Raw genomic sequence first — 27,946 nt, forward strand, 5'->3', positions numbered from 1 at the left:
GTCGAAATCCTCTGCCTCCTCTCTATCCAAGCGAGCGACTACGTCGGCCGCCTCGCCGGGTAACAAAGTGAGCAAGCGCTGTGGCCACGTTTCCCGAGAGAACCCCTGCTTCTCGCACGTTCGCTCAAAGTTAACCAGGAACAAACCAATGTCCTCTCCAAGCTTAAACGGCCGCATCAGGTCAGTCATTTTGAACAATACTCGTTCTCCTGCACCGTGTGCCTGACTTCCATTACGAGCGCGTTCCATCTCTACCTCGAGACGCTTCATTTCCAAAGCGTGTTCGCGCTCTTCTTTTTCTTTCTGCTCTTTAAGTTCGCGCTCCTGTTTCTCTTTTTGCTCTTTAAGTTCGCGCTCCTGTTTCTCTTTTTGCTCTTTAAGTTCGAGCTCCTGTCTTTTTGACCTCTCCTCAATAGTCTCAAGGCATTCCGACAGCTCGTCATCCTCAGCCTCTAACTCAAGAATAGCCTTTAGCAGTTCTGGTTTTCTGAGTTTGTCCGAGACATCCAGACCCAACTCTCTTGCAAGCTCCAACAATTTCGGTTTGCGCAACGACTTCAAATCCATGGCTGCTCTGAATGCTGCTTTCTCTACTGCTTACTATTGTCTTGCCGCAAACTAACCCGGCAGCAACGACAACCACAATTACCAGCTCTGTTTCTGACACTAACAAAAGCCTGGCAAAGCTCAGAAGAAGAAAGTCCCGCACTCACCAAACCTCGCAGCCAAGAGTCCAGCGCAGTCGTTCCGCTGCAGGCAACCAGTCATCACACAGGGCTCGTTGCACTGCTCCCGGATCGTCGTTGAGCTGCTCAGCATACAGTCAACTGCATCTCTTCGCTGCTGGCCTCCGTTGTCGCGATCTCACCGCTGGCAGACAGTTGTTTGGGATCCCACCGATGGCATCGGTTGTTGGGAACTCGGCGCTGACGCCCGTGGTTGTACCTGGGTCGCAAGCCCCAAGGGTAGCGTTGGCCTGGCGGCCTGGGGTACAACTGGAAGCATCCGAAGGTCCCGGCAAAGCATGAGTCGACTGGTAACAACAAAACAACTTGTTTATTTTAACATCGCAAAGAGTTGGCGGTCAGGTTGACCGAAGTAGAGAGACGGGAGAGCACTTTACTCAACAGAAGAAATCGGAGCCCTCCTCTTGGCGTCCGGGGGCAGCTGTTTTTATACTCTCGCAGTTGAGGGCAAGAAGGAACCCCTCAATAGACGAGCACGTGATTGTACAATGGGCTAAGGTGACGCACACTGCCGCCGGTCGGGCACAAAGACTGGAAGGAGAGGGTGACCCCTGCTGTCGCATCGCCTGGTTCGGGTACAATGACTGGAAGGAGAGGGTGACCCCTGCTTTCGCATCGCCTGGTTCGGGCACTGACTGGAAGGAGAGGGTGACCCCTGCTGTCGCATCGCCTGGTTTGGGCACAATGGCACATACACTCACACACGCACATGAAGACACGTGGCATCGGAACATGCCTGGAAACGCCTGGAAACGCCTGGCGGGGAGCGTTGCGGCGACGCCGAACGGGCCAAAATGTCTGCCGCCCCGCCGCAGTCGCGCCGGCAAAACCGCGTGTCGCAGGCGAAACGCAACACCGTGAGCTTATACTTGGCATGGACTTTTTGCAAACGAATGGCGCAATTATCGACTTGCAAGAATCACGTGTGTTGTTTTCCACAAAAAATGCTGTTACCATTTCTGATACAGAAGAGCCACATATTTCCTCTCTCCGTATTGTGGATGAACACGTGACGGTGCCGGCAAGGTGCAGTGTGACTGTCGTTGTAAGGAGCGACGTATTTCGTGACTATGAGGGACCTGCAGACGGAAATATCGGGCTGCTACTGGAAAAGCAAATATGCGTGGCAAGAGGCCTAGTTCACCTGCGTAACGGATGCGCTGATGTCCTCTTGACTAACTTTGGCAATGAGGCACAACACGTGGCGAAGGGAACAGTCATAGCGTCTCTTCATGACTATGCACAACTCGCGGATGTGTCAACCCTCCATGCAGCATCACCAGCTTCTGTCACTTTAGACAATGTCCTTATCTCCATCGACATTGACCGAGAGCTGTCATCACCACAAAGAGATAAGATTGAGAGCTTGGTCACAGAGTTTGCTGAATGCTTTTCGACTTCATCGAAAGTCCGTCGTACTCCCGTCGCAAAACACCGCATTGTGGTCGAAGAACCTGCAAGACCAGTGCGCCAACACCCGTACCGAGTGGCTTCAAAAGAAAGAGAAGCGATAAGAAGTCAAGTACAGGAAATGCTCAAAGACGATGTGATACAGCCATCCAATAGCCCGTGGGCATCTCCGGTAGTCCTGGTCAAAAAGAGGGATAACACCCTACGATTTTGTGTTGATTACAGGAAACTCAATCTTGTCACGAAGCGAGATGTTTATCCACTCCCACGCATCGACGACACCTTGGACAAACTACGCAACGCTTACTTCTTCTCTTCTTTGGATCTCAAAAGCGGATACTGGCAGATAGAAGTGGACGAGCGAGATCGCGAAAAAACAGCATTTGTGACACCGGATGGTCTATACGAATTAAAGTGCTTCCATTTGGTCTGTGTTCTGCGCCCGCCACCTTCCAGCGCATGATGGACACTGTTCTCTTCGGACTGAAATGGCAGTCGTGCCTCGTCTACCTTGATGATGTGGTGGTCTTCTCCACTACATTCGAGCAGCACATGCAGCGACTGAGAGCAGTTCTGGATGCTATTCGCACGGCGGGATTGACCATAAAACCCGAAAAATGCCACTTCAGCTTTCGCGAGCTCCGCTTTCTCGGACACATTGTCAGTGCTGAAGGCGTCCGCCCCGATCCTGAGAAGATCACTGCAGTAGAAATGTTTCCGCAGCCAAGAGACAAAAAAGCTATTAGACGTTTCCTGGGACTGTGTGCCTACTACAGGCGTTTCGTAGAAAATTTTTCTAAAATTGCCGAACCACTCACGCGACTGACAAAAGAAGATGCCCCTTTTGTGTGGGAGAAAGAACAAGAAGACGCCTTCTCTGAGCTACGACGGCGTTTGCAGAGTACTCCTATACTTGCCCATTTTGATGAAAATGCCGAAACGGACATCCACACCGACGCGAGTAACGTTGGTCTCGGTGCCATACTTATTCAGTGGCAGAATGGAGAAGAAAAAGTTATTGCCTATGCAAGCCGTACCTTATCAAAAGCCGAGATAAATTACTCAGCTACAGAAAAGGAATGCCTGGCGGTTATATGGGTTATCAGTAAGTTCCGGCCATACTTATATGGCAGACCGTTTCGAGCCATCAGCGACCATCATTCATTGTGCTGGCTGGCGAACCTCAAGGACCCTTCTGGAAGACTCGCTAGATGGAGTTTGCGTCTACAGGAGTATGACATCACGGTCGTTTACAAGTCCGGTCTCAAACACAATGATGCTGATTGCTTATCACGTGCACCAATCGAATCTACGTCACCTGAATGCGAGCAAGATTTCCCATTTCTTGGGGCTGTAAATACGACGGAAATGGCTCATCACCAGCGTACAGATCCGGAATCACTCCTGCTCATCGAGTACCTGGAGGGTCGACAAGTGAAAGCGCCTCGAGTTTTCTTCCGCGGATTGTGTTCGTATGTCATCCGGAACAACGTCCTCAACAAACGAAACTTCGAGTACAGTGGTGAGACGTTTCAACTTCTCGTGCCATCATCGCTGCGAGCTGAGATCTTAGAAGCTTGCGATCTTAGAACTCTGGCGAGAATCCGCCAGAAATATTACTGGCCGAAGTTCATGAATTCAGTGCAGCACTATGTAAAATCGTGCCGAGATTGTCAAAGACGCAAAACACCGCCACTCAAACCAGCAGGTTTTCTGCAACCGATACAGCCACCAGCAGCACCCTTTGAACAAATAGGAGTGGATTTACTTGGACCATTTCCCGTATCAACCTCAGGAAAGCGGTGGATTGTGGTAGCGACCGATTATCTGACCCGGTATGCTGAGACCTCTTCTCTTACAAAAGGAACCGCCATTGAAGTGGCTCAGTTTTTTGTCACACACATAGTATTACGACATGGCGCACCTAAGGTACTCATAACAGACAAAGGAACAGCTTTTTTGGCCCGTTTGATGCAGTCTGTTATGAAACTAACACATACTGCTCATAGAAAAACCACAGCGTACCATCCACAAACAAACGGCCTGACTGAACGGCTCAATAGAACGCTCGCTGACATGATCTGAATGTACGTAGACGTCGAGCATCGTACATGGGACAGTATTCTACCATATGCCACCTTTGTGTATAATACTGCAGTACAAGAAACGACACATTTCACGCCATTTGAACTTGTTTACGGTCGGACAGTAACAACAACACTAGACGCGATGTTACCTGTAGACAACAGCACCGAAGACGACCCTGACGTTAGCGAGTACATAGAAAGGGCAGAAGAAGCACGGCAGTTGGCAAGGCACCGTATCGTACAACAGCAAAACGTCGACGCAAATCGGTACAACCTAGGGCGAAGAGAGGTACAGTACAAACCCGGAGACAAAGTGTGGGTATGGACGCCTATACGTACGCCCGGTCTTTCAGAGAAGCTACTGCGCCGTTACTTTGGCCCCTACAGAGTACTTCGCCGGCTAAGTCCTTTAAATTACGAGGTAACTCCTGAAGGCCAAGTCTGCTCCACACGACGCAGGACTCGCCCAGAGGTCGTACACGTAGTACGAATGAAGCCTTACCATGAAAGGCATTGACTACTAGAATTTGCACGTACGATCAAGCCTAGCACCAGCCATCCCCTGACCACTGTCGTTTTAAGAGAGAGAAATTTATTTACAGAAAGGCAGAGAGGTCGGCCTGTCGTTTTAAAGCAGTTGGCTTCTCTATAGGCCTTTTCTACGCATCGGGACGATACTTCTTCGGAGAGGGCTAATGCCGCCAGCATTGCGAGAACACAAGACGACCGCCACATCTTAACTGCGTTTCAAAGAGCCGCCACACCGCAAGCGGGAAGAAAAGCGCCGCAAGCAATGCTGGGCCGGTGCTGACAGACCGGCGGCTCGTGCGCGAGAATCGGACTAGCACGCGACAGGAGGCGGCAAAGAGAACGAAGTTAGAAGAAGCGAAGCTCAAGGGACGTTTTTGTTGACGGGCACAGGTTCGCCCAGAATAAATTAGGTTGCGTAGAAACGGCCGTCGTAACTGTTGGTTACAATACATATATATATATATATATATATATATATATATATATATATATATATATATATATATATATATATATATATATATATGCCTGTGTGTGTGTGTTGGTGTGTGCGCGCAAAATTTCAAGATGACACAGTGACAAAAGGCAATGACGGTCGCGAGTCCCGCCCAGTAGCAGCGCAGTACAGCGCACATAAAATCTTCACATTTGATACACACAATTTTAATAATTAAACAAACACTTGTACTTCATGTTTAGATCTACAGCATAAATGTATCGCTAGTTTACGTAATAGTATTATCGAGGTTATACGCAACGAAGTACAATAAACATAAATTTCTTGCAGTATTCCCAAGAAAAAGAAAGGCAGCAGATGTGTGCGACCTTGGGAGAATTACAACCCGGTTTCCAGCGAAGCTGGAGCTTTCAAACTGTTGCAATAAAAGTTTAAATTTCTATTTACCATATCGCATACGTTGAGAGGGTGCCTGTATATTTATGACTGTTCCGTTTGAAACCTTGCCCATAAGTAATACTTTAGAGCACTTCTTGCTGGGAATTTCTAAAAAGCCATTTCATCATTTCATCAGCACACATCTTACTTCGACATAGCATTAACCATAATGTCCTACCTTCCCTTCCAGCCCCCTCCCACTCACCAATCTCAATTTCCGCTAGATCTGATATCGGTTGAGTTCATAGTGTAGCGGGATAATTTTCCTGTTCGCTAAACACATTAATGAAACTCCGGATCGCTTGCATGCGTAATTTACTGCAAATGCCATGATTAGACCCCTCTTTTGAAGTAAACCTACATACTGCCTATAGTGCGCATTTGATTTTCGCCGTTTATAAACAAAATGCGTTGTTTGGTTCACCGAGTACATCGCTGAAACCCAGTCGGAACATGTTATGACGCCTGAAAATAGGGAAAGAATTTTCCCATTTCTTCCTGTCAGTAATTTCCTATCAGTAATTATTTGCAACGCTTCAAACTGGACCAGGAACATAAAAATTTTGTCGCAGATTGCAGTTACCATGTCCCCCGTGCGCTTTCCACAAAACATAAACCTGTTCTCATCTACAGCTATGTCGAGACATTGGGAAGCATAACTGATAGCACCCGTATCACACGCTCTAAAACTTGAATAAGAATTCTTTTACAGAGACTGTGACTGTGTTTGACACAGCCACACTTGGCACAGAGAGTTTCCACTGCTTGCCACCATTTTTCGCTAAGCTTGGTCTTGGTGCCTTCTATAGTTCAGCCAGGGCGGCAGGCTCAGTTCTCTCCCGCTCATTAGCTACGCTCATAGCACTCTAGAGTGCTTGCACACGTTATCTATTGCGAAAGCCCAAGTGTTTGAACTTCACCTACACTTCACCCATTAATTTGTTCTTACAGTCACCAAACAAAACGAATCTGTATCTTTTATTTTAGTGAGAGTGCCAGGCGAAACTAATATATCAGGCATCAAAAAGTAAAGAAAGAAAGCTGAAGATTCATAATTATTCTTAACGCTTCTAAATAAGCCCCAAACGTTAACACTTACAATGCTACTTATTCCTTCGTAGTACAGAATACAGGGTCTCTCAGCGAACACTTTCAAAATTTTTTAGAGGTTGCCTGTGGCAGATAGCGAAATTATAGTTAATTATGAGCCGGTCTATTCGTAGGGGCGGACACTACTTCCACAAAAATTGAAATACGAGATCGACCAATTAACAAGAATTAACTACTTAACTTTTGAGATAATTATCTTATGACCCATATTACAATTTACAAATTCTAGCAGTGGACTTCGCAAGGCCGTTTCACTTGGAGCGAATTCTCAGGGCGACACCAGTTTCGAGACATAAGTTCCCGAACTTTGCGGAGAAATGCATTGGCGTTCGAGTTACTTCTGTGCTTCAGTGCATGAAACGACGTTTTGTGAACAAATTAACTGGAACGCCAATGCATTTCTCCGCAAAGTTCGGGAATTTAATATCAAAACTGCTGTCATCTTGAAAATTCGTTGCTAGTGGATCCGCCTTGCGAACTCCACGACTAGAATTTGTAAATTGCAATATGGGCCATAGTGTAATTAGTTGGAAAACTTCATTAGTAAATTTTTGGTAATTAGAAGGCCTTGGATCTCAATTTTGTTTGCAAGTACCGTCCGCCGCTTCGAGTAGAGCGGCTCCTGAACTTGAATTGTGATATCTGCCACAGGTAACTTTTAGAGATTTTTTGAAAGTGCTCGCTGAAACACCCTGTATATGGAACGCAGAGTTCTCTTGGGACATTGGGAAACCTAGCTAATAACAGTAGCGAACTACTTTTGAACACTTGCTTACAATGTTTTTAACGCTGTATTTGATCAACACGCATTTATCATCGCACATAAACTTGGCGTATCGTTTCCCTTATGCTCGCAAAGTTTGACCTCGTTGTAGCTGTAATTATGACAGTGCGGCCTTTTAAGTCTTACACCGTTCGTAAAACAGACTAATAACGCTATGCACCAGTTGCATATGTATTATACTGGAAAATGCGCATCTAGCCCACCCATTTGGAACATTGCCTACACATTGGTCATACCATGCCCTTATTTTGCCCCATGCATAAACAAGATGCCTTGTTTAGGTCACCGTGGACACCGGAGAAACAAACTACGAATAAGAAAAAAACGCATGGAAAAATGGGGATTTAGAAATTATCTGCAACACTTTCATTTAAAGCAGGAAAGTGAAAGTTACGCAACGCATTGCGCTTAACATTGTCTATTTTCACGGAATGTCAACCGTCTCTTGTGCTGTTGTTTTAGGAGTCTGCCAAACATTCAGATTAGCGGAAGTATGACACTCTGGAATGCTTCAATGTTTCTACAAATGCTGCAATGAACCTACACCGAATAAACTCGTATCGCTCGTGACTCAAAACATTGCTGCGTCCATCGAGTAAACACCGGGCTCCGCATATTTTACCAAGGATACCGGAGGGAAACAACTAAATGCCGCGTATAAAGCATAGGAATTGGGAGAAATTTAAGCGACTATCAATAACTGTTTCCAGAGCACATAAGCAACCTACACAGTGCGAATTTTCGGTACAAGTCACGAGAAAGTGGGCCTCGTTTTTCAAGATGCGGAATATCTGCTCTTTTCTTTTCTCCTGCCGGGAAAGAAGTAATAGTGAAGCTCTTACGTAAAAAAGCAGCCTGAAAATGAAATCATCAAAGTCAGAAGTGACATATTCTTTTAGAAAAAAATTCTACTTATTGTTCTATGGGTATTGAAATTGCTCTGCACGTTCGACCAAGGTCATTTTCAATAGCGTATCTATGAAGAGGCGTGATTGCAAGATGAAATTGAAAAGTTATATCTGTGAGAGATTTTATTAGAATGTTGATGGTGTTAATATACTGAGACTTGAACGCTACGTAGGCTATCTCTACACAGAGAATAAATATAGTTCCAACATTTTATAAACCAACGATTTCATGCCGTAAGGTACGCCAATCATTGGGCGCGGCTGATTGTAATACTTTCTCCGGGCGTCCCCCTCGCCCGCAGATTAAACGCACCAAGCTGATTGTGTTCTGGAATACGGTAATAGCGGTCCCAAGAACCTGGGCATGACGCAGGTTCCGCAGGTCTTTCAGGCTGGTAGCTGCCCCGCGTTCTCCGCAACGCGAGTGTGTGTGGAGCATCCAGCGCGTCATCCGCCACGGGGCGTCCCGAGAAAGGCACGATGCTCGTGGTCGCTCACTCTTTTAAGAAAGAAAATTTAGCTTCAGCTGTTCGACTTTTCCAGCGTGCAGCCTAAAGTGCCCGATTTCAAAAGCGGGTGGGGGTGGGGGGGGGGGAGGCCAGTGCCTCCCTTGCCCCTGCCCGCGGTAGATACGCTTATGGCTGGTGTATAGCTCTACGTCGGTGCAGTGCCGAACTGTAACTCCACTTTAAAACAGAAAGTGGCCAGGGCTTCACCCGGACCGCACTGTGAACCATGCAGTTGGCGCCTTGCATTGACCGCTGGCAAATTTATCGATCGAACCCTGCGTTACACTTTTATTTATTTATTCATTTATTTACTTTCAGGGCACAGAGGCACTACAGAAAGGAGTTGGGTAAATATAACAAACAGTTTCTGCAAATAACATTGGATTTAAGCAAAGGCATGTTGATGGCGTTCTTGAAGTTAGTATGATGGCAGCGATCGCTGTGGCAAGATGGTTCCATTCCGTGCGTGTTCGAGGAATGAAAGAATCACTGTAAAGATTAGCCTTACATAACGGCACGCCGACTTTAAAGCATTGATCTGCACGAGATGAAATATAATATGGCTGTGTGAGAAGCAGCTTTTTAAATACAGAGATGAAGTGGAAAATTTTATGAAGTAGCGAAAGGTGAGCGCATTTTGTGCAGGATGAAAGATGAGGTCAGTTTAGGGTATTTTTCAGTGCTGTAACGATGGAATGATGCGAGTAATTGGATAAAATGAATCTAGCTGCACGGTTTTGGATTGATTTGAAGGCAAGAGTTAGAGTAGTTTGCGCGGGATGCCATATGGCGCATGCGTATTCGAGCTTTGATCGTACCAATGTTCGGTAAAGAATTACTTTAAGGGATGAAGGCGCAGACGCAAAATTATGATGCAGGTACCCAAGCATACGGTTAGCATTATTACAGACGTACTCAATGTGCGTGTGCCATGAGAGGTTATTTGTGATATGAAGACCGATATACTTGTATGAGTAAACAAGCGTTAGCTGATTACTATTAAGAAAGAATAGGCACGTGTTACTGCATTTTTAAAGGCGGAAAATTTGCATAGCTTCACATTTGGTTACGTTAAGTTGCATTAGCCATTTACTGCACCAAAGTGACACATTATTCAGATCGTTTTGCAGTTTACATGCATCAGATGGATTAGTAAATTTAAAATAGTGAAGTACGCAGTCATCAGCAAAGAGCTTAACAAACGAAAAACCAATCCAACCAGGGAGGTCGTTAGTACAGACGAGGACAAGCAATGGACCCAGCACCGATCCTTTTGGCACTCCCGATGTTACACCAGATGAAGGAGAAGAGTAATCATTAGCTGTTACATACTGTGTTCTGTTAGTCAGGAAGCCTCTAATCCAAGATAAGACGTTAGGATCAATATTAAGTTTGTTGAGTTTAAGGATCAGTAAATCATGTGAGACCGTATCAAATGCTATGGCAAAATCCAGGAAAATGCAGTGAGTATCAGAACCTACGTCAGCATTAAAGAACAGGTCATTGGTAAATCATAATAGCCGAGTTTCACATGAAAAGTGCTTCCTAATGCCGTGCTGACAAGGGTTAAAAAATGAATTTGTTTCTATGAAATTAACTAGTTGTGAATAAATCATAGGCTCTGGAATTTTGCAAGAAATTCTGGTTAATGACATAAGGCGGTAGTTCTTGGGTGAATGTGTAGGACCTGACTTGTGAACGGGAACCACTTTACCATCTTTCTAATCGCCGGGTAGAACTGAGCACTGTAAGGACTGTTCAAAATTTTGGAGAGAATACCATATTATTATCCGACAGTACATTTTAGAATTTTCAACGTGATTTCGTCGGGTCCTGCGGGCTACACTTCAAGAACGTCACGTTGCTGACGAAGTCTTTTTGCAGGGTCGGCCCTCTTTTGTTGGTGGCGGCAGCGCGTGCCTGACTTCACGCACTCGTTTAAGACCCGGTAACACTCAGTCGATACGAGACCGACAAGACGCTGGCGCCAACAATTGGCCGACTATTCAGCACGGCATGTCGCAGGGATCATTTCATCATAATAGACCGATGACGACACAACCGACGGGTGCGAGTTGTCGTAGCATGACCTGCTTTCTTGCCAACGGCACCGACGAAATCAGCGTGCCGATCATGATCGCTCGACCGAGCCTCACTCGATCGACCGCTGACAACGCGGTAGCCGACACGCATTCGCTTGTATATATAATTACTCGCGCTCAAAATGAGTCGAAATACGCCTTCGAAGTTGAAATGCAGAAACTTTAGACCTCTGAAGCCGTGCGCATCGTGTTTGGGCCAACGTTGATTATGTTTAGCGAAGGCTGGCCTGACCCCGTCGAGTTCGTGCACCCCCACCGCTGGACTTGAACTTAAACATAAGCAGTTAGGGCGAAGGAAACTGCTTCAATAGTTCAGTTCTGGTGTTAGCGATTTGAAATCAACTACTCTTCCGCAATAAGCAGCAACTAATAAACTAAGAACGGCTACAATCAACTAATCATCTACAATAAGCTGCAAGTGGTGACACAGCGCTGTGCTAACATCTGTACGTCACAGTTCCCATAGCTGCGGTTGTGTCATGGATTAGTTGGTCCGCGCTGCGAAAGTAGGGGGACAGCGCACAATAGGCGAGGTGCATAAATGGCAACAACCCAGCAAAAAGCTACGGAGTGTGCAGCACCGCCATAGTGCATGAAAACACTGTAAAAAAGCGCTGCGGTCGTGCCAATGCTATAGAGATATTAGAGCGATAGCCAAGCTTTATTTTAACGTCAACAATCGTCTGTGCAGCATTTCGTGTGTTCCGGGTTTCTGCAATCACCCCCAACAATGTCGCGTCATTCAGGGTCGATAATTTTTTCCATCACTGGATGGAAGGATGACCTTACCGCGTTACCTCCGCTGTCAGATCACAGCGTACACAAATTTTATGCAAAAAGGTCAGGAACAAGACGAAGCTACGAACGAAGCGACAACTTTCGCGTGGAATCCTACGTCAACGTGTGTGCGCTGAAGACCAACGTCACCCAAAGCACGTAAACGTTTGTGCAACGGTATCTATCGCGTCTAATTAAGCGTCTAATAAGGGACACTGGAGTTCGTATCAGTTTATATCTTCTTTTAGATCTGATGGCTGGAACTTTGTCAGGAAGTCACACCAGCCCACATTTAATTCACCAAGGGCACGCGGGAGATTGGAATGAACCGGTCAAACATGTAACCCCTGATTTTCTTGATATTCCTCTCCACATGTATCCTGATTGCTGCGATTTTCCGAGGTTCCTCCACTTCTGCGGGAGTAAATTATCCATGCATGCGGAAAGCTGGAATGCTCAGCATAACTTTCCTATTCTTTAGCAGGTCGGTTATTTTAAATTCCTTGTCAGCCACGACTGAGTCACCTGCGTCAAACTTCAGGTCTAAAAATCCACACTTCCCCCCCCCCCCCACCACACAATATCTCTCAGATCTGTACCCAGTAAATAGTTCAGAAACGAAAGTAAGTACTCCATGAGGGAAGATGCGTAGGAGTGCTTTGAACGTATGGGCATACACGTACGAGGAATAGACCTGTGATTTCGTCACGAAAGATGTTGGAACATCACATCTAATCTCAGTGGCATCCGAGATGACATGTGTTGATGGATATTTCTCCTTGAAAGCAGATGGCATGGCAGCATCATTAGCGCACTGTGATATTTATGCTGTTATTTCTGTTACCTGCGAATAGATGTAGTCCATAAATACTTCGTTTGGCGCAATACAACGCTATTACGTTCATTACATTGTATTGCGCTAAACGAAGTATTTATGGATCCGCACCAACTAGCTCGCCAAGGCATTGTGCTGAGATGTAGTCGACATTGCAAAACAAAAAAAATTCTTCACGCCGTGCTGACTGAGACGCTGAACAAGTGGTGGAGGTGTCGGTGAAATAAGCAAAGTAGAACTTTAACACGCACAAGAAATAGTTGGCTCTCCACACCAATCTTGTTTCAACGGCCACTACATTCAACATTTCGTAGCCTACTCCTCATGGGCTTGCGTACAATGTTTTCACCATGTTCCCCAAAATCAAGGAGGAGCATGCGAGAAGAAAAGTGCTTGTAGCTGGGTAGTCAAGTGTCAAACTCAATGTCATCGCTGTTGTCCTTGAATTTTTCAATTCAAAATAGACGCAATTCTTCCAGCCTTTTATTATTTTTCTGTGCAACGACAAGCTCTGAACGAGGTGTCCTTAATTCATTATTTTGTGCTTTCATTTGCACCTTCAGTCACTGATTTCCTGCTTAGGTTGCTTTACTTACAGCGGGTTTATTTTCTAGAAGAGGAGTAGTTTCTCCCAACGAACTTATTTGCAGCTTCAGGTGTTGATTTTGAGCCTCTGTACCTGCTTCGTTTGCATTGCTTGCAGCCAGCTCCTGCTCTAGGACAGAAATATTTTCTCTGCGTGCACAAATACTTCTAGAGGCTGGCTCTTCTGGTGACAGTGCTGTTTGCCTGGAAGCAAAGTGGAGCCCATATCTTCAACACTGAAGACATCAGTGCCTTCATTGAATGTATCTTTGTGGCGCCCATCTTCTGAGTATTCCTTGTCATCTGCTCGGTTATAATTGATATGGGTGTCTACCTTTTGTCCTGTAGTAAGAACCCCTTGAGCATTAACAATCCGCTTCCATTCTGAAAATGCAACTTTCTGAAGCGGTACCCGTTGAACTGGTGGCTTCCTTGACGACTTTAGCTGCTTCAATAAATATATGTATGACAGTAAATATGGCAGTGTCGGTAACCATTAGCAACATTAGCAATAAAGTCACTCTAAAAAAATGGAGAGAGTAGACCCTGCTGGCCTTCGAAACTGAAAAGTGGGCCTTCGTCTCCTCTGATGGCTGCAATTCACTTTTTGTATATTTATTGGTCTTTTGAGAATTTGTGGTATGACATCTGTAAAAAAAGTTGATATTCAAAATGCTTTTTTGATTGGAACATATCTTAACCAATGATCTCTTGAAACAAGAAACTGACGATGCAGTACAACACGGTGAAGGCTTCAAACATTCGGTAAATATCTGTGACCACGGTTTAAACGCATAGCTGCGCCGCTGCGCATTTCTCATTTCAGCCGCTTATATGCGCATGGCTTTGCGACAACAGACGGGAATCAAATTTTTTTTTCGGCGAATGCACGTACAATAACGTTATAGTAAAATGCAACGTGAAATATCGATTGACATGCACACAAGATTCGACTAAAAGTGCGCGTGCACCGTACTCCAGCCGTCAGGCAAAATGCAAAAATGTCTGACATCGCCGGTCGATACACATTTAGTTGTCTTACTTGTCCACATCACACGGCACAACCACAAATGGCCTCCGCCCTTCAAAAATGTTATACGCCCACAGCACGGTCTAAAAACCTTTCTTTTATAGTGTAACATAACGATATAGCCCTGTGCTTGGTGAGACAAGTCGTCAAAACCGTGTGACAGCGTCGGGTAAACATCGTGTCGCATCGCAGAAACCGTCAGCGGTTTCAGGTTAAAAGGCATTTACGTATTAATTTCATCGCTAAACCGTGTCGAGATCACTTATAGATTAATCAGTCACATGTCTAGCGATAAAAATGAGTCAAAACATGTTTACCAACATAAAGAAGCCATTACCTGACACAAGCACACATCGGAAGTGCGACGCAGTAAGACGGTACTTACTTTTTGTCCAGACTTGTCAACGCCACCGTATTGCGTGCACAGTGGCACACAGCAGTTTACTGACATGGCGCCAGATCACAGTCGCCCGACAGTAGCACGAAAAGGGATAAACATCGACTCAGTACGCTGAGCTGGGAAGCACGCGTACCAAACGGGCTGAATGCACACGACTACTCGTGCACAATGACGGCTGCTGGCTGCTTCCTGTACGCACGTACAGATGGCGCTGCAATAGATCTTGTTTTGAGTAACTACTTAAGAAAGAAAAAGGTAAATCAGGAAAAAAACAATTTATGATAACTCAAAGGGAAGCTCATTACTTTTCGAAGCGAGATCGGGATGCCTCAGAACACCCACCTATAAAGCATGATATAAGAAGACAGAAGAAGCTTGTGCTTGCAGCGGTAAAGCTAGGGAAACTATGGAGCATGTTTTATTAGAATGTGAAGACGTCTACCCAGCGCTCGATTTTGGCACCACTGGCCTCCTTGAAGCCCTTGGGTTCAGCGAGAAGAGTGGAAAAGTAAACATATCCGCAATAGGGATTAGTAAGAGTAGATTGGAGGTTTGGTGGAATAAAACGACGGAAACTACAAGAAACGGAGACGTACAAAAGCACAGTTCGCAATAGGGGATCAGAAAATTTGGTTGTGGGAGTTCATAGTGTTCCTTCCTTTCTTTTTTTTTTTATTGTTTTAACCTAGGTAGGGCATTATGCAGTATAATAGCAAGAGCTTGGTGGCGCAAGCCACCGCCCCGTTCCAAAGGGGACGCTCATAACATGCATCCATCCATTTTGCAACTTGGCTGTTGACGGAGCACAAGAAGAAGAAAGGATGGTCCCTATTTTCGCGTTCCCCCTAGGATGCTGGTCGCATTCGCTACGCAGATGGGTGGGCCTGTACGTTTTGTTATGCTGACACATTTCTTAATTCCAGAGATGCACTGTTTGCATCTGCGTCTAACGGGAAAGATGAGACAGGGCATTCGGTACAGCAACATAACCGTCTCGCTCGGTTATACCAGCGTTGTCAGTGATCGCATCCCCGTTTTCGCGAGAGAACTATAGTGGGCACTTATGCCGAGCACAGTTTTATCTGATAATTCGTTGTCGCACGCGCAATGCTAAAATGTTGCTCACGTTTATCTGTTATTCGTTTCATTTTGTGTTGCTCACTTTCAGCTTTTTCACGCCCACGTGTATGCGGTCGTTTTTAATCTTCCTAGAAGATTGTGCTGTCTTAAATTTTTTGGTTGGTCTTACTTCATCCTGGTTACTATTGGTTCTCGGGTCTTCTATAAAATCTCCTATAAAATCTTCTATAAAACCCATGGTGTGTTTCAATAAAAATATAATAATAATATTTGGGGTTTTACGTGCCAAAACCACTTTCTGATTATGAGGCACGCCGTAGTGGAGGACTCCGGAAATTTTGACCACCTGGGGTTCTTTAACGTGCACCTAAATCTAAGCACACGGGTGTTTTCGCATTTCGCCCCCATCGAAATGCGGCCGCCGTGGCCGGGATTCGATCCCGCGACCTCGTGCTCAGCAGCCCAACACCATAGCCACTGAGCAACCACGGCGGGTTTCAATAAAAATGCACGTGCTAGTACTGCCCTGTGTGTTCTTCTCCCTCCGGCTTGTGTCTGTAGCGGTGTTTTATTCACAATGAAATGTTTAACAAATGAGTAAAAGGATTACAAAAAGCGAAGTGCAAAAACGGACATCAACGACAACAAGCTCCAAAGCAACCGCGTCGGCAGACGAACTCGGCATGCCTTTCTCCGCCACACTGTTAGCACAACATAGCACTCGGTACTGCTCAGCCAGTTGTCGGTGAGTTCTACATGGCATCCAAGAACGACAAGCTTTTTCGCAGGAGCCATTAATACTTAATCGCAGTCCCCAAAACGCCCAACCGACGCACATTGAACATGGGCGCAGGTACACAAATAAACTGGCGAAAGCCCCGGCACCCTTTGAAAACGTTTCCAGCGGCGTATGGCAGAGGGCAGCACACGAACATGATGAAAAAGGCGTATTGTTTTCGAGCTTGCTGCACACTCAGTGGCACATACTCAGTAACCTAAGTCGGAGAGACGTTAATCGAAGAGCCGTACATACCTAGTGCATTTGTGGCGCGGCTCGCTAAGGCACTGGTATGAAAGCCGTTCATTGAAAAGCTGCGCATATCCAGTGTACTTGTGGCGCAGCCTACTAATGCGCCGGGTTGCTGTCACTGAGGATCCCTTGTGAGCTGGATTCAATTCCGTGCAGCATGTGAGAAATTTAAGGGATCTTTTTTGGCGTTATAGAACGGCACATTCCCGGTGTGACGCACATACCCAAGTCGGAGTCAAAGACGTTCGTAGAAGAGCGGCACACACCTACTGGCACATACCCGGTAAGCCAAGTTGACATCAAAGAGGCTCTTTGGAAACTGGCACAGACAGAGTAGCGCACATCCAGTGTTCCAAGTCGGCGTCGAAGAGTTTGTTCGAACAGCGGCACCTAGACAGTCGCGCGTCTCCGTGTCCCATGTTGGCGTGTAACAAGTTCGTTGAAGAACGGCACGTATGTACAAATTTGCCGCATACTCAGTGGCCCAAGCTGGTTCGAAGGTTGGTGTCAAACCCGGTTACCTCAGCACAGCATCCCCCGATGGTTACCCATTCCACCACATACCCCACTACCGCTGGCCATTTCACCGCCACTAATCAACTAGGTAGGCGGGAAAACTGTTAGACACATAGATACATACATGGATATATAAATGGAAACCTACAAACATATATAGCCCCCGGAAAGTGCGTCAAGTATCGTAAAAATGCTAATGCATTAAAACACAAGCGTGAGGTTGTAATAAGCATCTGGACATGAGTAATGGTGCACATATTCACACTTGTGAACATACTGACACTCACACATTGTTTATCCTTTCCGGCGACTCTTACGACATAATATTTCGGCGCAAGACGCGCCTTCGGATGTCGGAACTTTCTCGAATGTTGTCACCAACGCTACAGCGTAAGAATCTCGTCTCATTAGACTCTGTACGCGATGAGAATACTGCTGTATAACTACATTCTCGAAACATACAATGACTCACGTATAAAGGCATGAATAGCCGACACACTTGACCCGCCGATTGGGTTTAGACGACTCAGCTCGTTGGTTTCGTCGTGCCTCAGTACTACTTGCTTTTCTGGCCTGGCCAATATTGAGTTTGTTTACGCCACTCGCAGTTTTGTCTTGTTATTCCCCCTTCACTGCAATGCACACGCGTAGTTGTTTTTTCCTTTTACCTAGGACGCCATTTTTCCCGCTAACAACTTATACCACAGCGCTGCTTATACCAAGAGCTGCTTATACATGCATCGTGACTTTCTCGAACGTTACCATTGATTCCATCAGTTGCCTACGTTGTCTCCGAACCTTGTCTTATCAGATTGTATGCAACAGGTGAATAGTGTTGTACTTTCTGGAAGGTACGCGGGCATTAGTGATTACGCTGGAACTTTCTTCGAGTCATGTACAAATAGCTGACGCGTCTGACTCGTAGACCGGGTTTGGACGATGGACGTATGCGCTCGTCCCTGTCGTTCTACACGAGTTCATGTGAGCACAACTTCGCCCAACAATGAGTTAGCCTTGTGACTTGCCGCTGTGCGAAATTCTAATCCTTCCCCGTGACGACAACGTGACAATGTCAATATTGTTTTTCATTATTCTAACATACATGCAATCAAGCGCGGCTCGCCGACAGTTACACCACGATAGATTTTATTGTGTCAAGTGATATGTCACGAAAACAATGATCAATTTCGACAGTTCTCTTAACGGTGCTTGTGGCAACTGTGAGAACAGACTGTTTATGTATATATTCATAGTAATTTTCAAGTAGTAATCATTAAAAGAAATTACCAATGTGAGGGAACAGATTTTTGGCAATATTATACTGCTTTTCTTTTAATCCTTTATACTTATGATTATTTCCATATCCTATATTATTTTAACTAGCGCTTTAAGCGGTTAGGCAGGCGCGTTCCACAGTCACTACAGCGTGGCAATATTGAGAATCGACGTAACGTTTAGAATCGAAGGGCGAAGTGAAACAGACATTCATTTGTTGCAGCTTTGGGAGGGCTATCTCTTGGTGCGCAGCAGAAAAAAACTGCAAGCGGGGCACTACTAGAGGAAACACATTATATTGTCAAAAGCAAATTTCTACAATGCAACATAGCACCCAGAAGAAATCAGCTGAACAAAGCGCTCTGATTCTTCCTGTGTTGGGTCGTACAAGTAATTTTTTACCAAGATGGGGAAACATCGAGAAAATGATAGAGTAAACATGGCCTGGGCTTACTTCTTAAATTACGAGAGGCCCCGAGCAAACTCTGGTTCTATTCTGGGCTGAGGTATGTGAAAAACAACGAAAAAAAAGAAATGTAAACGTGGTTATGCTATTTAGGTACCTACTATATAGGAATAACTGCGACTCATAGCTAATAAAGATAACCTGGAATATAACCAGTAAATATTGCTTTAGCGGCGTGGACTGTGAAAAGGCAAAGCGTAATGTTAGGGAGGCGGAAACGCCTACTGGATATGCGAAATGGAGATGTCAGATATGACAGTTATGAAATCAAAAACAATGACAAACGCAATATCAACGGTAATCCAAAGGATAGCGCACACTGTTAAATGCAATCTTAAGGTGTCTGAAAGGTTTCCATCCAGCCATAAAGGAGGACGTAGTCACCCTGCCTGAAGTGGTGGGTGTTATGTATAACAAAAATGAACCAGTGGTTTAGAACAGGACAGTATTGCTGGCTTAAATACAGGAAACACAGAATCAAAATGCACTGCTCTTTGAGGCAATATGTTTCCTTTAGGCTGGGTGATTTGTTAACACGAAACATGGATCTTCAGGACGGATATGAAGCGCCGATGAAAGTGACGGGCTTGGTTGGCAGCATTACTCGTTTCTATAATGTATCCATTCGCAAACATTGCGTGCGTGTGGGCGGGGGAATGCCTGGTCGTTGTGTGGGTAAGCTTGCGTGTTCGCGCGTGCGTGCTTGCGAAAACACGTTCATATATTTGAATAATTTGTCTTAAATAACGAATAAACGAAAGTTGAACTTGAGCTTTAAGAATATGATTTCGTGTCAGCGTTCCGTCCATAAATCTACCAATTTGCTAGTAGTCCTCATTGTATTTGTCCGCTATAGTCTTGTGATACAAGCGCTTTTAATTGAATTATGTCCGAAGAAAATATGCAAAATACGCAATAATAAACGCAGGTTTTGAGAGACATTTGCTCAATTCGTGAAATATCGCGTTAACATGGAGCTTTGACCGGCTCTCTGACATCCGATAGACTCTTAAAAATGTATTGATTAAATAGCTCGTAAATGCACGAGTTTACTAGATAACTATGTATTTTACTACCTTCTCACTAGTTCTGTACAAGCCCGTGGCTAGTAAAGCTGGCAAGTGCTGCCTTTACTAGCCCGAAAGGCTACGTTTTAGTTTTTATTAAGTAACTACTAAGCCACTACTACCGCGTCTGGTCAGGGCCTACTATGCTGTGATTGTGACAGTCTTATGCAAAATTGAGATAAAATGTAGTGTTGTTCACTATGTTGGACTAACAGTTATGTGCGACGTCGTCGCACACATATACGAACACAGTAGGCTTTAGCAATTTTACGCGCGAAGCTTTGATTATTTAACCAAATACATAGGTGCCCACCGCTGCAACATGTGCTCCCTAAAATTAGTGCTATAAATACTCTTGAAGTAGCTAATTGAGTAAGTGCCGCGTAGAACCTTTGCCGTTCTGCATGTGTGTTCATGCGTATCGTTACTTGTTGGAGATATGTAGTAGACTTTTACCTGGAATCAGTGCACCTTAATGTCCCTGGCAAACTTTACATATTGACATGTCTATTCTATGCAGACGACAACGAAGACAGGGACATTAACGGACTTCATCTAGTGGGTCAGTAGGATTTCGGCGAGGATGAAGAGGACGTGTCTTTGGCCTGTTTTGTATTTGAACAAGTTGTCCTGCGGCTCTTGAACGTCTCCCTGTCTACTGTCCGCGTTGTACTGCGACACTGGCGGAGGTGCGGGGTACTGACCGCGCCTGAGGCTCGGGAGTCCTTCTGGGAGCCGTTCCTCTAGCGCGGACGCGTTATCACCAGTTACAACACCCGTGCATCGCTTTAGTCGTCGACCGCTAGGCCTTGCCCCGTAGTTCTGCCCTCTTCAACCACCTCTCTCTAGGAGCTCCACACATCTCGCAATGGCCGAAACCAGCCCAACGCAAGCACCCCAAAGCAGCCGGTTTTCCAGTCCACAGCAAGTAAGCGTTCTGCATCCTCTGGTCCCCGATCGCTATCGCGGAGCAGTCTTCGAAGACATTGAAGACTGGCTTGACAAATATGAACGCGTCGCACAGATTAATCAGTGGACTCAGCAGCAAAAGCTCTCCCACGCCTATTTCGCCCTTGACGACAGCGGCCGTACTTGGTACGAAAACCGCCTAACGACATGGAATGACTTTCGTAAGATCACAGATACTTTTGCGAGTGCCGATCCACGCGACCGTGCCCAGCAGATGATGGAGCTACGGGTACAACTACCTAATGAATCGGTCACAATGTTCGCCGAGGACATGGCCCGCCTCTTTCATAGAGCCGACCCGAACATGACTGAAGAAAGAAAGTTGCGCTACCTCATGCGAGTTGTAAAAGAGCAGTTGTTCGCGGGACTTGTGCGGAATCCACCAGTCACCGTCGCTGACTTTATCAAAGAGGCTACGGCTATTGAGCGGGCCCTTCATCAGAGATGCAGACTGTACGATCGACTGTCCACCAGCACCACAATCAATGCCACCGCAGTGACTGGCGAGTATCAGAACCCCTTGCGGGAATTGATCAGAGAACTCGTCAGAGACGGAATTCAAAAGATTCTGACGCCGACAGTGGATAGACCCGTATACCGTCAATCGCCAGAATGGTGCGTGACGAAATCAGGCAGGCGTTACCGGCAGCCGATCTTCAAGATCACCAGCGTCCCATGACCTACGCAGCCGCTGTCCGATGTCCACCACCCGTTACAACCACACCGCCATACCACTAGCCTCCGACAGTCGCTCCTTGGTCGCCGCCGCAAGAGGAGGCTTCGAGGCACGCACTTATCACGCAGCTACAGTCATACCACCAGCCGCCGTTCAAGGCGCCTTGTTCAACGCCGCAAAGCGACACTACGGGACGGCCGCAATTTCGGAGAACCGACGCATGGCGCGCCGTCGATAGGCGCCCACTCTGTTTTCACTGCGGAGGCGTCGGCCACATTTCGCGTCATTGCTGGCATCGCGACACATCATTTCGACCTTTTCGTCCGTGGTCCTATGGTCGACGTGCAAATGACGACTCCATGCTACGCCGCAACGAAACTGCTTTTCAGGGACCTCCAATAGCGCACCCGAATGACGAATCTGTGCCGCATGTTCAGTCCGATTTCGGCCGTCGGTCGCGCTCTCCAACCCCTCCACGTCAGATACGCTCCCCTACTGGACGTACTTTTGCTGACCTCCGAGGACGAAGGTCACCCAGCCCACGCCGGGGAAACTGAAGGCGGCGACCTCTGGGGGTGAGGTTGCAGGCCCACCGCAAGACAATAAAAAGCCCCCGACACTCTCGCTGTAGAACGACGTGAAGCCGATAAACCCCGACACTGAAGAAATTGTGAGCGCCGACATTGATGTTTTGGTGCATGGACAGCCGGCGACAGCGTTAGTCGACACTGGTGCCGACTTCTGTATAATGAGTCAGGAACTCGTCCTCCGTCTGAAGAAAGTAAAGACGCGATGGGCGGGACCCCACATAAGGACGGCAGGCGGGCAAGTACTGATGCCTATAGGAATATGTACTGCTAGAATAAGCATCCCGGATTCTTCTTTCGAGGCCACTTTCATCGTTCTTCCTGTGTGCTGTAAATATTTGATTATTGGAATGGATTTCCTGAAAGAATGCGGAACCGTAATTAACATTCTGGACCGCATGGTGACGTTTTATATGAGCCCTGGTTTAGTTCATTGCTTATCGACCCAACGCAACTCCTTTCGTCAAGCAGAAGACGACGTCGTCATCCCACCTGGATCATCCACCCTTGTTACGGTAGCATGTGACGCACCGCTTCATTGCGAGGGAGTTGCCGACCAAATAACCACGTTGTTGCTTACTCACGGTATCTCGTGTTAGATACAGGACCTTTTCCTGAGCCTCCTTCGAGTTCACCAGACCACATCGAATCGTGCCACACCTAAGTAAGGAACGCAGAAGCAGATCTACCCCGTTCCCGAGGCGCGGCACGTGCAAACGAGTTGGCGTCCCGCACCTCGTGCGCCGCAGGTGGAGCTATTCACTGCTTGACTCTTCCCGAAAGTGCAGCGAGAGCCTGGCACTGTTCCAGGTAGCGTGGGTCCCTAGGCAAGACGGCTGGAATGCACCGTGAAGCCCTGGCAGCAATCCCCCCATCCGCCTTTGTGACGGCGCTCGCAAGTCAGGATAGCAATACCGCAGAGAAAAGTAAGCGCTCGGACAATTGGGGCCCAAGGAGCGACCTTGTGCGCCGGGTGTGACACAACCGCACGGGCGCCTACCATTGGCCGAAAATTACGACACCTGCGCGGGCTCGCCGATTGGCCGAAAATGGCGTCACCTGAGCGGGCTCGCCGATTGGCCGAACGTGACGTGACTTCGAGACACCGAAGGGCTCAAGACACAGACCGGGAGCAGCAAGAGAGCATTCCTAGAGCATTCCTTCATTCATCTCTCTCGAGCTTCTTGCCACGGGCCGCAGCGTCCGAGTTGCTGCCGGCCCGTAATGACTTTAATACTTAATTTCTTTGTACTCTCACTGTAAATAATGTAAATAAACCTGAAGTTTTCATCCCAAAGTCCTCCTCAACCTCGGCCTAGTCTCGCACCCAACGGCAAGGTCCAAAATCTGCGGGACAGCGATTGGGATTGTCCTCCAGATCCAACACTCGGTTGCACGAGGAATCGCAAATGTCACCGACGGGCGCACTAACTTGTTACTAACAATTTTAGCACAGAGCGACGGTACCTTCCAAAGGGCACGGCTGTGGCTTATTTTGATGGTGCTGCGGATGTTCGAGGCTGCTGTTCGCTACTCGAAGAAGCATCTACGCAAGGCCCAGCTTCTGCACTCGACGTCAGCACTGCTTTGTCGCAGCACGAACGAGAGCGGCTTCTGACGCTATTGTTGAAGTTCAATGACTGCTTTGCGTCGACGTCCAGCGTCGGACGGACGCCTCTAACGAAGCATCGGATAATTACAGAGGACACGGCAAGACCAATTCACCAAAAGCCTTATTGTGTGGCTCCCAGAGAACCTGAAGCCATACAACAAAAAGTGGCAAAAATCCTGGAAGACAACGTGATTCAACCATCAACGAGTCCCTGGGAATCTCCTGTAGTTCTAGTTAAGAAAAAAGACGGCATCTTGCCTTTCTGCATGGACTACCGAAAACTAAATCAAGTGACAAAGAAAGACGTGTACCCGCTTCCCCGTATAGATGATTCACTCGAGAGGCTTCGTCACGCGCGTTACTTCTCTTCAATGGACTTAAAAAGCGGATATTGGCAAATCGAGGTAGATCCTATAGACCGTGAAAAAACTGCCTTTGTTACGCCAGACGGCCTATAGGAATTTGAGGCCTTGCCTTTCGGCTTGTGCTCAGCCCCTGCTACATTCCAACGCCTCATGGATACTGTGCTTTCGGGTCTGGAGTGGAAAACCTGCTTAGTGTACCTGGACGACGTCATCGTGTTCTCCGCAACTTTTGAAGAACATCTCCAACGGCTTGAGGCGGTTCTGCAGTCCATCCGGTCCGCCGGCCTCGCCCTGAAGCCGGAGAAGTGCCACTTTGGCTTCGGGGTACAGTTTCTCGGTCACGTCGTCAGCCACGCAGGTGTTCGCCGAGATCCTGAGAAAATTGCGGCCGTAGCACAGTTTCCAGTACCAACCGATAAAAAGGCTGTCAGGCGCTTTGTGGGCCTCTGTGCCTATTACCGGCGGTTAATTGCGGATTTTGCTCGCATTGCGTCGCCTTTAATTCGCCTGACGAGAGACGACGTTGCTTTTGTATGGGGCGACGAAGCACAAGGTGCATTCACTGACTTTTGGGAACGTCTCCAGACACATCCAGTGCTTGCTCAATTTGATGAGACCGCTCCTACATTGCTCCACACTGATGCTAGCAGTGTTGGCTTGGGAGCTGTTTTTGTGCAGCGGCAAGAGGACACAGAAAGTGTGCTTGCCTGTGCAAGTAGAACACCCTCACGTACAGAGGCTAAATAATCCACAACTGAGAAGGAATGTCTCGCCGTAGTATGGGCTGTTATGAAATTTCGGCCATATTTGTATGGCCGCCACTTCACAGTTACCAGCGACCACCATTCACTGTGTTGGTTGACAAACCTTAAGGACCCTTCGGGACGACTGGTGCGTTGGAGCCTACGGCTGCAAGAGTTTGACATGACTGTCAAGTACAAGTCGGGGAAACGACATACGGATGCTGACTGCCTGTCTCGATCACCGATAGAGTCGTCTGCTCCACCCGAAGAAGACTCGGCATTTCTTTGTGTTCTGGACACATCCACCATCGCCCAACAACAACGGGACGACCCTGAGTTGCTTGAGTTCATCAATTACTTAGAGGGCAGATCTGCGAAACCGCCTAGAGTTTTCGCAAGAGCCCTGTTGTCGTTTTGTTTGCGGGCCAAAGTCCTCTACAAAAGAAACTTTTCTTCGACCGGGTCCCCCCATCTGTTCGTCATTCCTGCAGCTCTTCGTACGGAAGTACTTCAAGCCTGTCACAACGAGGTGACTTCTGGTCACTTAGGCTACCCGAGAACGTTGGCCAGAGTGCAGCAGAGGTGCTGCTGGCTGAGACTTAACACCACCGTGAAACATCACGTCCGCACTTGCCTCGATTGCCAGAGGCGCAAGTCGCCTCCGTCGAAACCAGCCGGCCTCCTGCAACCCGTCCAGGTCCCTCGAAGACCATTTGACCAAATCGGAATGGATATATTGGGTCCGCTTCCTACTTCTACTGCAGGGAATCGCTTTGTTCTCGTAGCAACCGACTATCTCACACGTTACCCTGAAACAAAGGCAATTCAGAGAAGCACAGCAGCAGAGGTGGCGCGTTTTTTCATTGAGCACATTGTGTTGCGACACGGCGCACCAACCGTCGTAATAACAGACCGAGGAACCGCATTCACGGCTGCGCTTTTAGCTCAAGTCTTGCTGCTAAATGGAACGGCACATCGGAAATCAAGCGCCTACCATCCACAAACCAACGGATTAACAGAACGCCTAAACAAAACAATTGAAGACATGCTCTCCATGTACGTGGATGTTGAACATAAAAATTGGGACGACATCTTACCGTATATCACCTTTGCATATAACACGGCGAAACAAGAGCGACGCGCATGACTCCGTTCGTCCTTGTTCATGGGCGGGATGTACAAACGATGTTGGATGCGATGCTTCCACATGACTTTGACGACACTGATACGGACGCCGCTGAGTTTACGCAACGCGCAGAAGAGGTTCGGCAACTCGCGCGCTTGCGGATCTGCCAGCAGCAAGACTACGACGCAGGGCGCTATGACCTTCATCGGCGAATAGTAATCTATGACGTCGTTGACAGAGTGTGGGTTTGGACACCCATACAAAAACGAGGCCTCTCCGAGAAGCTGTTAAGGCGATACTTCGGACCATATCTAGTATTGCGCCGTCTCAGTGACGTCACGTACGAGGTCGTCCCCGATAGTCCCAATTGTAAGCGGCGCCGCACGCACCGTCTTGAACTTGTGCACGTTGTCCGCATGAAGCCGTATGTGAGCAAATAACTATGCGAGAGACCCTTAATTCCGCAAGTGACACTTCTGGCCTAGCATCGGCAAGATGCTCTCTTAGGGAGGGACAAATGACGCGTCTATTCTTCTATGCAGACGACAACGAAGATAGGGACATTAACGGACTTCGTCTAGTGGGTCAGTAGGATTTCGGCGAGGACGAAGAAGACGTGTCTGTGGCCTGTTTTGTATTTGAGCAAGTTGTCCTGCGGCTCTTGAACGTCTCCCTGTTTACTGTCCGCGTTGTACTGCGACAATATGTGTACCCCTAATTGATGCTTTCATGTATAGGGAAAGGACGCGGTTGTGATTTATTCCCTATATATTTATTTTACTTTCTTACGCTTCTACAATACCATGGACTTCGTATGCCAATGCAAGCAGGACTTCTTTCAAGTTCAAGTTCTTTATTTGCATAATAATCAGGTTACAAATGGGGATTATACATACATACAGAGGGAGGTCCCATAGTCAATAGACTGTACAGGGGACCTCCCATTACAAATGAGTAGGATATATGAATCGAATAGCCCCATTGTATTGTCGGTAATTATATTTCATTTGCGTCAGTAACTGCACTACCGAAGTAGTTTTTGGCTAGTATTAAGGTAGTGCTTGTTGCCAGCCTCAGCAGGTAGCGAAAGTACTAGCCATCCTTTAACTAGCTGTACTAACTAACAAGGTAGTGCTCTCTGGGACAAGTAACGTGTTAGTAACTAGTTAGTGAAAATGACCACCACTTTTTAGGCGCGTAGGACTCTAAATGGGTGGGAAGAAAGCGAGCTTGACGACCCCCTCGGGACTTTGCTGGAAGCTGCTGCTGTAGCTTGCTGTCTCGCCCAATACGCGGCAAGTGAGAGAACTGCAATTCCGATTGTGGGACCGACGCTCACTCTTCCAGCATGACAGCCCTTTCTCACATGAGCACCACCTAGCACGACTGACGCGCGCGTGAGTGCCAGTTGCCGTTAGGCCAAATACGTAGGATTAAAAAGGGCGAATAATATCCACCACAGCCTTTGTCGCCGTACCTGTCCTCAGCATTTCTCCCTTTCGTCCTCCTTTGTCCTCCTGGCATCACAGCATCGTCGCCTCACAGTATGCATTCACATGGAACGCTGTTTGCATTTCGGCATGCAGCTTGTGAACGTTGCAATACACAAACATCACACGACAGCAACTTTGGCACTTGTGCGGTGCGTAAGTATAAATATCACGTGAGTTTTTACTTAGCATACGATAGAATGAAGACCCTTCTATCCCACTGAGTTTGATAGCG

General features: G+C 47.0%; 1 protein-coding gene across 2 annotated transcripts in view; it reads right to left on the reverse strand.

Annotated features, from left to right (window-relative positions):
* Positions 1-27,946, reverse strand: part of LOC142580131 (uncharacterized) — a 462,133-nt gene that overhangs the window by 40,012 nt on the left and 394,175 nt on the right. The gene's annotated exons all lie outside the window — the stretch shown is intronic.

Source organism: Dermacentor variabilis, chromosome 4, assembly GCF_050947875.1.
Source record: "Dermacentor variabilis isolate Ectoservices chromosome 4, ASM5094787v1, whole genome shotgun sequence".
In the NCBI taxonomy this organism is placed as follows: Eukaryota; Metazoa; Arthropoda; class Arachnida; order Ixodida; family Ixodidae; genus Dermacentor; species Dermacentor variabilis.